Source organism: Chlamydotis macqueenii, chromosome 3, assembly GCF_036417535.1.
Source record: "Chlamydotis macqueenii isolate bChlMac1 chromosome 3, bChlMac1.mat, whole genome shotgun sequence".
Taxonomy (NCBI): domain Eukaryota; kingdom Metazoa; phylum Chordata; class Aves; order Otidiformes; family Otididae; genus Chlamydotis; species Chlamydotis macqueenii.
The window spans coordinates 45,953,198-45,967,308 of NC_141558.1; the positions used below are offsets into that span (position 1 = coordinate 45,953,198).

At 33.2% G+C, this 14,111-nt stretch overlaps 1 protein-coding gene across 1 annotated transcript in view; it reads left to right on the forward strand.

Moving 5' to 3' along the window:
• GRIK2 (glutamate ionotropic receptor kainate type subunit 2) overlaps positions 1–14,111 on the forward strand; it is a 386,634-nt gene that overhangs the window by 251,198 nt on the left and 121,325 nt on the right. The window lies entirely within an intron of this gene.

Genomic DNA, 14,111 nt, shown 5'->3' on the forward strand with positions numbered 1-14,111 from the left:
TACCTGGCTTATGTAAACCTTCAGTCTCTAACTTATTAGAGAGTAGGATTAATTTAAACACCAACAGGACTTGACCAGAAATCAGTCTTAAAAAATAAGTATGGTAATTGTTTTTAATGCTGGGACTAAATCAGTAGTATTTCTGTTTTATCTATGGAAATCACCCTGTGTCAATTGTAATGATGGCAAAATTGCTTTAATGTAAAGCTAAACAAGCATTTTCAGACTCAAGAATAAAAGCAAGCACCTTTTTGTTTTTATTATAATATTATCAAAAGTTCTGTCTTTAGCAGCAAAGGTATCATTCTTAAAGGGAAATAATTATACAATATTGAAAATTTTCAGCATCGTAGTTAAAATCCCCACATCAGCTAAGGGATACAATTGATTTCATTAGAAAATAACAAGCCTTTAAAATATCAAAATATTAACTATTAATCAATCTTATAGCACATTATAGAGGAGTTTAAACATAAGTAATTTTTATTAAATAGCCTTTTTTTTTTTCTGGCACTTTGCTCTCATTATACTGTTTTGTTTTGTTTTGTGTGGCCATTAGATGTGTGACATCTGTGTTTGCTAGTTGGCACTTGCCTAAAGACTTTACAGCCTCTTGCTGTGAGAACCACAAAGGCAATGTTACTTCAGCTTGATGGGATAATTCACATAATTTCGCCAGACTAAAGATGGCAAACCACCCAGAGCTACTGCCTCTTTCCATTTCAGTTTCCTTCCTCAACTATGTGGAGCAGGAATGCTGCATGGAAAACTTTTCAAGGAGCAGATAGTGAGGAGGTAGATAGCAGAAGGAGGTTGTACAGTTTCTTTCCATTCTCTCAGATCTTTAAAGAAGTTCTCGTCCTTTCCCATGAGAGAGAGCTTTAGCTTTACACAGAATAGGATGCCTATTTGCTATTAGCTTACTTGTTTTGTAGAAGTAGACATACAGCGTTTCTGTACCAGAGCACCATTACCTGTGATATAATTTTCAACTAACAGGTACTACAGCAATTATTTCACATTCTAGAGCAATTTCCTTGGTAGATATTTTGCAGTGAGAATTAGAAAGCTTTATTTAAGTGTGATACAGTTTCAGAGAAGTTCCTGTGACAGAATTCCACTGCTTAGAAAATTCTCTGGTTTTGTGGCTGACACAATGTAACCAATGAGCCCTGTCCAGAAGAAAAATGGAAGCAGTTAGCAGAATTTTGTACATTGCACTGCTTTGCTGTGCTCACAGAGCATGGCAAAGTTAATGCCAAATTGCAAAAATACCTGAAAAAGGCTTTTAATTAGTCATAGTTATTCTCCACACACTTCTCTCTTACATTCTCTCTCTTGCTCTCCCCTTCTATTAAATGAACGTGTTAGAGGAGAGAGAGTAGTTAATCATGTCAAAATCCTGGTCAGCGTGCCCTTCATTTACTGGAATGAAAGGAATTTTCACCTTGCTTCAAATGTAACTGTAATTAGGTAAAGTTACGAGGTAGATGGATACCAGAGGCTCCTTGTATCTTTCTGTTCTGCTTCTGCTAGAAGCCCAATTCTGCCTCCAGCTGAATGTCGATGGGGATTGTTCGTAACACCTTCCTCATCATCCTGACTTTCATACTGTACAGTCATTTGTGCCTGTACGAAAGCAAGTATCAAAACCAAGGAAGATGGTGATGCTGCACCTCTGTCCACAAATGTAAATGACTCCACAGGTGAAGGCAGTGGAGATTTCTAGGTGGTATGGAGAGATTAACTGGGCTTTCCTGTAACACAGGATAGCTTTAAGAGAGCATCACAAGGTCATGTCTTGTTACATAACGAATACCAAATGCTTACTTTAAATAATTCACAGTTTAGAAGGACTAGTTAAGTAGTTTAAATAGTTAAATAGCATGAAAATTTCTATGAGGCATGAAGAAATTTAAGTGAAAAATGAGTAAGTTTCTTAAGTATTCGGGTTCAGCAGTCATAGTTCATCAGCTGCCTAGGCTGGACCACATTTCAGTTTACTGTCTACATTATAAAGCAAGTGATTTTTGAGGAGGACTTTGAAAGACAGATATTGATTTTGGCCTTGAGGCTTTTTTTTGCCTGAAGTCTGGATGAGATTAACTGGAATACTGGTGGAATAACTGCACAGGTTAGCCTATGGTAATGACATTAAAATCTCTTACAAGTGGATACGAGGAATAAATAAAAAGTAAGATCTTAATAGTTACAATTCAGATGAATTTGTGTGGAAAGGGATGTGTTTGCAAGTATAGAAACTCGATGGAAATCTATGCAGATACATGGGACAGGAGCATGCACTAACTGCCTTTACAGAAACACACAAGTTGTCCATAGATCCTCTATCACATATACCAGATGCCTAAAAATATCTTGATTATGTTGAGAAATCTGAAAATGGCAGCTGAATCTTTCAGATGTTCTTTAAGTCACAAATATTTGTTTTGGCAATCTGGTCAAAGGGAAGATAAAAGACTAGATTCAGGTAGACCATGTGGTACTAGAGGCATTACATTTGAGTCAAATGACAGGATTAAATACAGAATGAAGTCAAGCTGGTGGTCTTTGGTAATGAAAAATTTAGTTTATTTGTCCTTCCCAAGAAAAAAAAAAAAGAGAGAGAAGGGACTATCCATAGTCTATTTCTGTAGAAAATAATGTGTTACTGCATTTGTCCAGAAGCAGTTTGGATCTAGTTCCTACATTGTTGAAGTACTACTTCTAGAACCACAATTTGTTGGAAATATAGCCTGGAAGAAATCCTGAGCTGAGGCAAGACCTGATATACTCGATATCTTGGCACATTTTTATCAAATTGGAAATGTGGAAGGGTGAATTCCAGCTCATTGATAGCACTACGAAGGAGGCACATGAGTAGTGAGCATGTGAGGATGGGAGTTCAAGACTGTCAGTGCTATCAGTGAAAGAAGTACTGGTATATTGTCAGTATCCAGCTGATTGTTTTAGAAATAGTTCATATCCAGGCTTCATTTTTTTTTTTTGTTTGAAGGTGAGAGAAAGTTTTCTAGATCACAGACATGAAAAAAAAAAAAGCTTCAAGTATTTATTCACCACCAAGATATGGAGCTGCAATTCAGCAGAGTCCCTGTGCTCACGTAAACCTTGAAGTACCCAAGTACACCCTTGTAGTTCTGTTGAAGTTACTTGCAAACTTAAAATGAGTCATGCATTTGAATTCCTTTAACTGTAGTATTTCCTAAAGAAAGCCTGTGTGTTCCATTAGCGGTAACTGAAGAAAGTTAAGTGAAAAATGAGTAAGTACAATTGTACAATTATTGGTACAGTTGAGAACTGTATATGGAATAATCAGAAAGGATGAAACACTTCATAATCAAATGTAAAATTGAATAAAACAATAGATGATTATCCTATCATGTTCCTGTAGAAGTCAAAGCAAAAGCTCTCACTAATTTTGCTAGTAGCACAGTGGGTCCCAAAGACAATGAACATACTTTTCAAGGGCTAAGGTCCAGGACTTGCTTTCTAGCCCAGAGGACAAGTGACATGGTGTGGCCTGTGTTTCATATGACTAAATGCTCCATCATTCCAGTTATCTCATGCACAGTGCTTAGCAGCACTTCCTGTCTCCCTGAACCACAACTGGGCATTATCTGAATGTAGCATAGTCCAAAACTGTGAACAGGAATGTGCTAGCAGGTAAGGTGTATGGATGATTACATGCCATTGCTGAAGCTTGAGTCCTTCCCTTCACTTACTGATATAGTGTTACCACAGAAGGTCATAGAATTATTTGAATTCCTACTTATAGTACATTTTTGACAAGGCTTTAATCAAGCACTTTAAATACAAAATTATTTATTTCCCATAATACAAACAAAATCTTAAACAACTGACTTATGACTACTTACAAAAGAACTAGCTTAGGTTTTTTTTTGGGTGAATTTTGGTATCTTTCTATTAAAGTCCCAAATCTGAAAGCTATTCTATTCCTTCAGAAGGCTATTAGGAGTCACAGGCTAGCAAAAGGCAACCTTATGTGCCTTATAAATCCAGCTATGGATTTTCTTTTAAGTCAGTGTATCTATTTATTTACTTATTACACATCATATAAAAGATCTCAGTTCATCAAGATTTACGAAGCTGTCTTAAATTTTAAGCATGTGATTTCCCTGTTTAAGTTATTGAGAATAGTAACATTTCCAAAATAAAATACGTTTTAAAAACATGAGGTTCTCACATTGTCCGGTATTTACGCAGGGAAAAATTGAAATGGTGAAGAATTCCATTTGACATCTCCATGGATTTTGGTGATGTTCTTAATATAGAGAGAGTGAAAAAGAAAAGGATTTGATTCTTATTTTGAAAAAAAAAAACACCACAAAACAACAGTTCTCCAGGTCGTATTGTGTAATGGCAATTTTTTTTTTTATTTTTAGTATTAGAATGCCATATAAGTGCAAAAAATACTCACTATAGATAAATACTTTACCTGACCCCATGTTACCAGAATTAAATTTTGTAATTTATGGATTTTATTTAAAGGTTGTTCTATTTTGACAATATAAAATACTTAAAGAAGCATTATATTGCTCTTGGAAATATTTTAATAGTTTATTCTGTATGTAAAAATTGCATCCAATGTGCCTATATTAACAGATGTTCTGTTAGGTAATGACTCTAGTGTAATAATTTTTTTATTCCTGTCATCCTGATGGGTGACATTTAATGTGCAGTGAAGGGCAACAGAAAATTATTATGCACTCTAAACCAGGTAACTCTTTTGCTGTGATGCTCAATGTTAAACAAATCCACCGTCAAGAAAGCTGTTGCAATATTGAATAGAAATGCCAAATTTGTTGTACAACCTTAGAATGAGCTCACCTAATCTTTTTTTAAAAAGTTGATATATTTTTACATTGCAAATAATGATTTCACATTTATGTGCCTTTAGGAGGTCTTCTGCAGTACTCTACTTCTTCCCTCAAACTTGTGATGAACTCTTGGATGTACTGAGGAAGTCAAACAAATGCTTCACTTTTAAAAGAGGGAGCATTTGAATTTTTTATGTACCCTTCTTACTTATACTATGTTTTATTTTTTTGAAGAGAAATACTGATTAACTTATTACTTTATGCTACCACTATAGAATAGAGTATCACTGTTGTATATTATTAATTTACTGTCTTATCTACAGATATAGAATAACCATTGTAAGAAATTTGTTTGGGCCGACATAGTAAGATTAAGATCTTCAAATCAGTAGTGCATATGAGTCTCTTATTATTGCAAACACGCCCATCACTCAGCTCTAAAACTTTAACAGCAGTAAGCAGCATAAACAACTTTGCAAGGGCCCAATACAGTTTCACACAGTGTTGTATTAAACAATACCAAACACTTGCTGACCACTTTTCCTAATAACACATATTTGGAGATATAGACAAGTTCAAGATATGATATCATAATGTTTAAGACTTAAAAGTAATCTTGCAGATACAGTGCTTGGTGTGGGCTTTTATTAAAAAAAAAAAATTAAATGACAAATGAACGCAATGCCTGTGCAGCTCGTATCTTCTACATAGGATGCTGAGATTCCTTGAAGTAGGAAGACTGACTAAATGCAGTCTTTGAACATGTGTCAGCTTGATAAGTATTTTGGTAAACTAGTTTCTGAGAACTCAGCCCACACTTGCCAAAATTTTTTTTCAGTTTAGGAAGACTACAAAACCTGATGAAGTACATGACAGTAATAGTACAGGGGTTTTTAGGTTGTAGACCATCAGAAGTACTAGCACCAACATTCTCCAGACAAAATGAGGTGAATCATATTGATCAGTAAAGTCTACATCATTGTTTTTTTTATTTCTTGTGTGAAATATATGAATTTTTCCCTGCAGTGTGAAAGTCTTCTATAATTTTTTTAGAACACAGTAGAGTATAAGATAAATCATAGAATATGATTTATCCACATCCGTTATTTCAAACTGTTGAACTAAGATATTACTAACGTCTTGCTACTACATAATGTGCATATTCTTACAATATTATATCAGCAAACACAGATTTGCTGATTTTCTTTGATAATAACTTTTGAGTTCCAGATAAGGACTTCAGTTTCTAGGATTTATTTAAACCTTCTTGAAAGTGTGTTTTGGGGAGTATGTTAGAGAACCTATGCTAAAATTGCTCTTGATCTGGCAGTCTTCTACCTGTATGATCAGATCAAGAAATATAGTAGGAGGGAGGCAAGTTATTTTATATATTCATTTATATATTAAGTTATTCATTTATATATTAAGGTTAGGAAAATTGTATTGCTTTTCTTAACATTTTAGGGTTACTTAATGAGTCATTCTTAATTCAAGAAAAATTTAAATAATGTGGAGATAATAGATACTTGTCTGGATAGGCATAAACAATGTGTTTTGCAATCTTTTTTATATTGAAGAAATTTTGAAATTGGGAAATAATAGATGCATTTTATTGTTTAGAAATGAGAGTAATGTATCATGGTTTCAGGATGTCAAAGTGTTTACTAGTTATTCATAGGCATAGTATTTGTTAAAGATAAAACTCTTTGTAATACATAGTAGTATTATTTTTATTTGTTGCCACATGGCAGAAAGATAACTACTGTAGTTCAAATGTTTGCAAGTTTATTGCAGTTAAAAATCCAACTATTTCTTAGTTTGGGCTAAAATAATGTGAGTTTTATGGTATTTTAAAAAATCCTTTTTAAAACAGTAAAATTGTTCAGATTAGAATACAGGGCCATACAAGAAGAAATGATTAAATTATAGGGAAGAGAGAATTATGTGGAGAAGATAAATCATACTTTCCTATTTGTCCTTTTTCAGAATGCAGAAAAGGAAGGAACGTTAAATAAAATTAAAAGTAAAAATTTAAAACAGAAAGGATATTTTAATTTGATTTTTTGTACATTGATAATTAACCTCTGGAACTTGTCTCAGACACAAATAAAGAATGACTTCTTTGTTATAAAGCTGTAATGATTAGAAATGCAAGTACATCTGAGGTAATACTTCGTGTGTAAAGCAACTGGTGGAAGTTATAAATGAATTTTCCCTGTAGTGTCTGGGTAATTTTCAATTTTATTGTAGTTTTCAACTTTCAATATTTTTGCAGCTTCATATGAAATGCTAGTACTAATACTAGTCAGAAATAGATTGTATTTTTGTAGAAATGTTCATTATCTGTTTTCCCTAGTCCAGAGAGAAGCAGACTTAAGGGGGGAAAAAAAAAAATCATTAATCAGTTTGGAAAATAGTAGGCATCATGAATTTGTCATGTTAGTATTTACTATGCTCCATTAAAGATAACATTCCTACCAATTATGACAATTTTAGTGAAAGAATAAATCTACCTTATAGAAGGTGCTGTGTAATGTCACTTTATTTCATGTTCTGTGCATTTTGTTAACCTGTTTACACTGTCTGTTGTGTAAATTCTTTGTGCATCAGATAAATCCATCGTTTAAATAATAGATTTGGGAAATGTTACTGCAGGTCTATTACAGTGTCCATCAAAGATCATGGAAAATATTTCCATCAACAACTGTAGACTTTAGCTCAGGTCCATTTAAGCATATAAAACAGCAAAGATAACATGGAATGCAGCTAGGTAGAAGAAAATGATAATTCAATGAGGTGAACACATAGAGAGTAAAATGTTCTCCTGAGTTTATTGAGTTATTATTTGAAGCAATGGTGAAAAATATGGCCTTGAATTTGGGCCTTTATGAATGTTACCGGCATCATGACCACTATGAAACAAAAGCTGCAACTGTCATCTAAGTTGGTTCAGAATATGCACCTGAATATTTATTTTGTTGTAGTAAGTGACAATTAGGTAAGTTTTTCCCTACTTCCCTGTTAATAATTCCTGGTTTGCAAATTTATGTCTAGCAGTTTGATTAGGTTAAATGGCATGTGTTGAAACTGAAAACTGTTGTTGATTAAAATAATTTATAGTTCATGACAGAGTGGTAAACAGGTAGGATTTCACTATTGTGAAAAACAAATTTCAAGAATCATTTGGTTAATGCATTTGTCAGTTGAAGGCACCAATGTGAGAAAAAAAAAAAAGAGAAAATGAAAACAAAAATTGTATTCTTAATGAGGTACAAGTAACTTTCAATTTAGGTAGAGGTATTTTTTTTTCCAGACATGTTGAATAACTCATGATGTTCAAGCAGTTTTATCTGTAATAATAAATGTAACTTCAAGTCCACTAATCAGAAAAGTTTTGTGCATAGCTATCTTTTAAAGTGTTTCTACCTGTTTACTGTGCTGTCATTATTAAAAACCACACACACACAAAATTATTCTACTTTTATTTATTGTATGTAATTTTGACATTCAGTTTTAAAAAGGCATAAAAATGCACATAACATAATTGGTGCACATAACTAATCATAAAAGTTAATGTGGTAGTATATATTTTACAAGATAATTAGTAATTTTGTGTAAATTAAGCATATCTTTATCCATATATTACCTTTGAATATGTAGATTCAACAAAGGTTAGTGCCTATAAATTTAAAATATTGCTAGGGGCAATCCAGATATGAATTTGCTATGTCTCATGCAATCTTACTTTATACTAAATGGTGACATAAAAGCAAATATGTTTAGTTAAATTGTTAGTGACATCCTTTTCTTTGATTGAGAATACTTCATAAAGCCAAAATGTGGCTTAGTCGTTTGATGCTTACAATAACATGGCTTGCATTTTCACTCAATTAATCCAAGAAAATCTATTGTAACATTTAGTTCTTGGTATTATTTTAAATTTTTTTTTTCCAGTTCATTAAAATGCAAACTTTTTTTTTCAGGTCAAAAAAGATCAGTACAGTAGTTTAACCACTGGGTTTTGGTTCTGTTTTAAAGAACAGCAAGAAAAGAGAGTTTGTGGTCAGGTGAAAATATTTTTGCTAAATTGCCTAATGTGTTATGACTGCTTCATTTACAGAAAACAATACTGTTATTTTGCATGAACCTTTTCCTGCCTCATTCTCAAATTTAAAGCCACTCTGCCATCAAGGATGTATGTGTAAGAACTTGCTTTATAGCAGGGCAAAATTATTCATTCATAATATAAAGCAATTTAAACTTGGATGGATGAATTGTAGTGTTATATCCAAGCGAGCTATAGTAATATTTGGGTCCATTCTGTCAGTCCTTAATCAAAGAAGCATGGATAAAGTAGTTTATCCTTAGTTAATTATTTTATTCTCTCTTTGTTGCTTAATGAAAGTTTGGAGCTTTTTTTGAAGGATAAACCAAAATGAATTGCATGTGAATTACAAGGACGATATGACTTGAAGATTAAATTATTGCAGTTGAACCTGTCTGAAAGTGCAGTATGTTGGAAGTACTTTACATGATAAGTTTGTTCATGGAGGTCTACTCTTAAGTAATGTATCCAAACCAAACCAGCAATCTTCTGGTCTTTTAGTCTTTTTCTTTAAAGTTCTAAAGCAGAGATATTTTACATTTGAAAATGAATAAGATATAATCAGTCTTCTTAGCCTTTTTCTATTCCTTATTGTCCATTTTCATTTTTGTGGCTAATCTACACTTCAAAACTAAAAATCAAGTTGAATCTTTTGAAAAATATTTGTGACAATATAATGATGATTTTTATAATTCTGAACAGTTCTTCCTTGTTTATAGTGAAAAGAAAATGTTTTGTATGAAGGTTTAAAGTGTAGAGTCAAATTAAAAATTTTTAAACATGGATTTGAAAGCATATATTTCTCTAGTTGCCAACTTCCTCTTGTTTGATTATAAAATATGAAAAACTAGGTCTGTTTCATGTAGTTAGACAATAATTGCTCAGGCAAAGTTGAAGGAATAGACCATATTTCTTGAGCTGCTTCATTTTACTTAGGTTCTCAGATCCAGATAAAGGAAAAGAGAAATCTTATATTGTCTAAAACTGTGAGGAATTTCATAGCTGAATGAGTGTTAAGATATGATTAAGAAGTATTCTGAAGAACATCAACTTGAAGTGATTTGGTTTTTTTCAGTTTTCTCAAGAGATCTAGTGATCATGCATTACTGATATTGATTGTTGCTTGACTTAAAAATAGAATTAATGATGGTCCTTTTTACTTTATTTATGCTTCTCAATCATTGCCATTCATAGTCGTTTCAGATTAGATCACATGAGTTGAATAAACATAGCTGTGCTGGAACAAAGCTACCAAATCTATTCTCAGCTTACCTAGGAGTGGCTACATATACTGCACTGAAATTTTGTTATTTCTTTTCATTGTGAAAAAAAAAGTACCAGACATTGTGAACACAACTACTAGTGAAATGAAGGCAAGATGAGTTTGGCATAATAACAACGTAATTGTTACTGATTTCTACAACTTCTGTCATTGAATTGAGTTGAAGAAAATAATGACAACAATTCCAATAGTATAAAACCAGAATGTTCAGAATGTATACATGTGCAATCCTTGCCTCTTCCAAGTTTGTAGTAATTGTAATTGAAGTTCTTACTCAGGTATAATAGTTATCCAGAGGGAACCTAGAGCAATAATTACTATGCTCCAGTGCATTCCTGCTGGTGTTTCCCTTCTCCTACAACTGAGTTGACAGTTCTGCAGTCTGTTGTTGTCTGCAGTTACAATTCATAACAACGTATATTCAGCAGGAATATTTTTCCTGGAGCCTAAGCTGTCTCAGTAGCAAAACACTCCATTCAAGGAAACTATATGTACCCAGACAATACTGAGAATCTACTCTGAAAACAAACAAACACACACACACATCTCCCCTCCAAAAATTATTTTTTTTCCCGTTGCAAGAAGGGAGGTATTCCTATGCTACTTTTTTTTTCTTTTTTTTTTTTTTTTTAACGGGACACTTCCTTGATGCATGATATTCTATTGGCTTTGTCCATGAGTGATTTTTATATTAAGTTTTCTTGTCTCATTTTTTCAGTAGTATTTTTTTTTTTAATTTAGATTATAATAATGCTTAGATAAAAAGGAAGAAATTATTTACTGTGAGGGTGCTGAGGCACTGGAACAGGTTGTGCAGAGAAGCTGACCCATTCCTGGAAATGTTCAAGGCCAGGTTGGATGGGGCTTTGAGAAACCTAGTCTAGTGGAAGGTGTCCCTATCCATGGCAAGGAGGTTGGAACTAGATGATCTTTAAGGTCTCTTCCAATCCAAACCATTCTATGATTGATTCTATAATTCTAATTCTGTGTGTGACAGTATAGGTCAGTTTGACAGTAATAGTTATTAAACTTACATACTAAAGAAACCTGTTTATAATATTTAAACAATTATCTACTCATTTGGAATATATAGCAGTAAATGCATTACTTTTCCTTAGAAGAATGGGTGAACTTAACACGACCATGGTCCCAAAGGGCTTAAAGCTGAACCTGGTCTTGACAGACCACAGTTTTCCACTTACACAGCTCTCATTTGCTTTTCTTCAGCAAGGGGACAGGTAGTGATTTTGAATGCCTTATCTTTGTATAATTCTGTGATAACTGCATCCATTTAGTCTACCATGTAAGACATCCATGCATTTTAATCTTTTGTTTACAGCAACCTAGCACTTCTCATGCTTTCCTGTTGAATGCTAATGGAGAGCTCAGGCCTTAGCCTATTCAGAATAAAATAAGCAGTTAACTAAGAGCTTTGAAAATGATAGCCTCACTAAACTATTTAATAATTTACTCAAGTGTCCTTTTTACACATAATTCAGAGGGACTACTTCAAAATAGTTAATTTCTTAAAAGAGGTATTTATGAATATGCATTAATTAAAGTGACAGGGTTTAAGTGCATTTCTGCATTTTGCCATTGTTTTGTTGTTTACATTGAAAAATGTAATTGAAAAATTTGTCAAACCTGTATAATGCAGTTCCTCAAAACCTTTACAAAGCAATTAATCATGATTCAGTATCTTTTAACTGATGGCAGTGTAAGGCAGAACCTGTCAGATAGAAAACAGGTGATATTTTTGTCTTCTAACGTACTTCCAGGAAATATATACATATGATAACATACAATTAAACCAACTTGCTGGAGTACATGAAAAAATCTTTAGGGAATCATAAAAAAAATCAAATTGTTCAAAAGGATGTAGTGTGCAGCACAACTCAAACACTGCTCAGTCTGATGAGGAGTGAATGACATGATCTGCTGAGGCTCATACCAGATGTGAAGCTATAATCCACACAAATCTCAGAAATTTAAGAGCCAGTTTTCCAGATGCACTGCACTACTTTTCTCCATTCTTTCCCCAGAAATAAGCATTATGAAATTACATCTTAGTAATAGCAACAACAGCAATAACAATAATTAAAGTAAATATGTTTTATAGGTTAAAAAAAAATCTTTAGAATAGTAATATTATTTCTTTCATAAACAAATCCAGCCTTTATGTTCATGTTTTGCAGTAGGTTTATCCCAGTTGATTGCTTCCATTTACTGAGTGGGGCTGTGTCATCTTCTACCGCTTTAAAAAATCTCCAAGCAAGTCGAAGCAGACTCTTTCTTACACACAGCCTAGACTACATAGTAGACAAAACACATAAATGAAGTGTAATCTTCTCTATTGTTCCTTCTTTTGATGCTCTTAGCATCAAAGATTGTTCAACTTCATTTTAGGTAGTAGCACACCCTTTTTGCCAGTCCTAGTGTCTTTATTTCGTAGTATTTAAATATTAGACAAACTGTATGTGTTGTTATATATGGGTAAAACTGGAACACTTAGACTTCTAGAAAAGTCTGCTTTACTCACACTTCCAAAGAAAAAAAATATTTTCTAGATATCAAAAATTCCGGATATTTGAATATTTCTATAACTTAACTTTGCATTTTGATCAGTTATCAGAGTATCCATAGCACTGAGGTATAGAGTTTAATTTCAAGACTGCGTTTGGGTGTAGAATACAGAATTCTTGGATAATTTACATTTGCTTGAAGCATCTTTCTTTTCTCAATGTATTTAAAAACTAATTCAACTTTTCTTTCTGTATACTTCAAGATAATTAGTCTTAATTGGAATTATAACTTGGATTTGTTTATGCTAATAGTTTTACCTACTGAACTTTGAATATGACTTACTGTGGTCATATCATGTGGTAGAAAATGAATTATTAGCTGAACAATAAGGGCTGTAAAATGGGGGCTATGTACCGAGACAGTATATACTCTTTTTATCAGAATGGCATTAGAATTGTGCATTGAATGTTTACAGAGTAATTAATCTGAAACAATGTAGGGAACACATTTGGCCAGATAGCAGTTGAAATGCAATTTCAGCATAAGTTTAAGTGCAGTTAATATTTTTGTTCACATGCATGATATATTTGCATATTTATACCTGCAGATGTGTATGGTTGTGTATATCCATTGGTGATGTCTGTATGTGTGATTTGTATTTAAATATCCTGATATTATTAAAAATCCTACTATCAGATGGCTTTTTTTTCAATATCAGTGGTGAAGCTGCCATTTGCTTCAGCCCTCAAGTGTTGTGAGTCTTCCCACAGCTGTAGTGGAGGTAAGGCTGTATACTCCTTGCACGTATCAGCTGATCTAAAACCTAAGGGGGACAGAACAGGTTCTGGGGTCAAGTTACAACTTTCTTAGTACCATTCCAATTTACATCCACAGAGATAATCCTCTGGGAGCTTTTACCAGCATTAGAATGACCACTATTACTGCTCCCATGGTAAGCATTATACAGGGAGTAATTTAAGCCAGGCTCAGTGGAAGAAACAACAGCTATCTTCCATTGACCTCAAAGTGTTTGGTAAGTTACCCTCGATATTGGTCCTTGGTTTCTTCATAAAGAAGTCCCTTATATATTTAAGGAATCACATTACCCTTTGAAATCCTTCAGGATTTAAGTGGGTGTGAAGATCTGCCTCCCCACTCCTTCTTCCTTGTTTCTAAATTGTTGGTAGAAGGGAAATCTCCCTCTCTCTCCTTCTCTCTTATTTCCCCAGTAAAGTATGATATTTAGCTATAAACCTCTTGGGTAAAGAATTTACCATATAGGCTGTACATTTATGTTATTTTTGCAGTATATGAGCCATTCAATTGTTCTTAGTGTTTCTTTTCC